The sequence below is a fragment of a genome, unplaced genomic scaffold (genome assembly GCF_019419815.1).
Source record: "Pyrus x bretschneideri cultivar Hongxiangsu unplaced genomic scaffold, Pyrus_bretschneideri_v1 Contig35, whole genome shotgun sequence".
NCBI lineage: Eukaryota > Viridiplantae > Streptophyta > Magnoliopsida > Rosales > Rosaceae > Pyrus > Pyrus x bretschneideri.
The window spans coordinates 966,961-969,179 of record NW_025999668.1 but is presented as its reverse complement, the minus strand read 5'-3'; the positions used below and the strand labels follow the sequence as shown (position 1 = coordinate 969,179).

General features: G+C 40.0%; 1 non-coding gene across 1 annotated transcript; it reads left to right on the top strand.

Moving 5' to 3' along the window:
* Positions 1–1,900: 1,900 nt before the first annotated feature.
* Positions 1,901–2,010, top strand: LOC125480772. The gene has a single exon (XR_007261035.1). It is a non-coding gene; the product is annotated as a small nucleolar RNA R71 (small nucleolar RNA).
* Positions 2,011–2,219: the final 209 nt, after the last annotated feature.

Below are 2,219 nucleotides of genomic sequence, written 5' to 3'. Positions count from 1 at the left end.
GAGATCAGAAGCTATGATAATTGGAAGAGTTTCAAATTCAGCTAGATATGCATATTTTAGATGTGGTGGAAGTGGTTTAAGTTCAAGTTTTGGTGCCTTAACAGTAGAAGGAGTTAAATGTGACATTGATGGTTCTAAAGGCTCTAACAGAGGTGAAACATTCAAAGAATACAATGCTAATGCATCCAAGGCAGCTACTTCTTCCATGAGTGCATCTTCTTCATCAAACTCATCTTGAGATTGACTCAAAACAGTTTGTAATGGTTCATTCGATTGTGCCTGCAAGAACTTAGAGAATACAAGTGAATCAAGCACATCAATGGCATAACAATCAAAGGATGAAGAAGGATGAGAAAGAGATTCAAACACTTTGAATTGAACTGTCTCTCCTAACACTGTCATAGTGAGGAGTCCATTTTGCACATCAATGATGGTCTTGGCCGTGGCCATGAAAGGTTTTCCAAGCAATATAGGCAACTCTTGATCATGTATAGGAGCTTCTTCCATGTCCAACACTACAAAATCTGCAGGCAAGATTAGTTTATCAACTTGAACCAGAATATCTTCTACTATACCTCTTGGATATTTCACGGATCTGTCTGCAAGTTGCAATGAAATGGTGGTGGCTTTCAAATCTCCCAAACCTAGTTGAAGGTACACTGAATAAGGCATTAAGTTGATGCTAGCACCCAAATCCAGCATTGCCTTTTCTACTTTCTTGTCCCCTATGGTGATGTTGATAGAGAAACTTCCTGGATCCTTGAGCTTTGGTGGAAGTTTTCTTTGCAAAACTGCACTCACATTCTCAGACACCACGACCTTCTCATGTGGGCCATACTTCCTTTTGTAGCTGTTTAACTCCTTGAAGAACTTCCCATATGCTGGCATGTTCCTAATGACATCAAGCAAAGGTAAGTTAACATTCACTTTGCTTAGTATATCAAAAATCTCCTTAAATGACTTATCCTGCTTGCTCTTAGCAAGTTTTCCAGGGAATGGTATTGGTGGAGTGTATGGTTTCTCAGCCTTGTGAAGATGTGGGGCTTCAAGTGAGGAATTAGCATGACTTGGTTCCTCATTTGGTCTATCATTGTCTCCTTGAGTAACACCTGCATTCACATGATCATATTCATCAGTAACTTCATTGCCAACTCTATTATCAATAACCTTACCACTTCTAAGTGTAGTGATTGCTTTGGCTTGCTCTTGGTTCCTTTGGAGTATCACTGGTTGGCTTGGAAACTTTCCAACTTCTCTTTGGTTCAAAGCATCTGCAATCTGCCCCAATTGTGTTTCCATTTTGGTTAGGGCTGCTGAATGTTGTTGGAGAGTGCTATTTGTGGAATGTTGGAATTGCAAAGTGTTTTGGGGTAACAATTTAACTGTGTCCTCAAGGGTAGGGGCAGGTTTTGGTTGGAAATTTTGGAATTGATTGTTGTTCTTCCATGAAAGGTTGGGATGATCTCTCCAACTTGAGTTATATGTATTGGAATACACATCATTCCTTGGCCTTTGATTGTAAGAATTCATGAGGTTCACTTGCTCTTGAACATACTCGGGGTAAGCCTCCCTAGATGGACATTGGTGAGTAGGATGGCTTGGTATGTTGCAAATGGCACACACTTCATTAGTTTTTGGCACCATATTGAGCACGGATTCAAGCTTCCTTTCTAGGTTAGCTACCTGCAACAAAAGCTCATGATTAGAACTTGTTTCATAAACTCCAACTTTCTTACCCCTTAAATCTTTGTGTTGAGCATTAGACCCCAACATCTCATAAATGTTATATGACTCTTGAGCATTCTTTTTCTTCAATGCTCCACCTGCTGCATTATCAACAGTTGATTGACAATTTTGGGTTAGTCCATCATAGAAAATTTGCATTTGTAAGTGAAAAGGTAACCCATGGTGTGGACATTGTATCAAGAGGCCTTTAAACGCTCCCAACACTCATTGAAAGGTTCTCCATCATCTTGTTTGAAGTTGAAGATTTGTCCCCTTAATGTGGCTGTCTTTTGAGTGGAAAAGAACTTCTCCAAGAACTTCTTAGCCACGGCATCCCATGTGGTGAGGGAACCTGGTGTTAGAGTCATTAACCAACTCTTGGCCTTATCTTTCAAGGTGTAAGGAAACACTCTCATCCTCAAATTTGCTTCACTAACTCCCTGCAAAGGTAAACCACTCACAACATTGTAAAACTCTTTAATATGAGCTAAAGG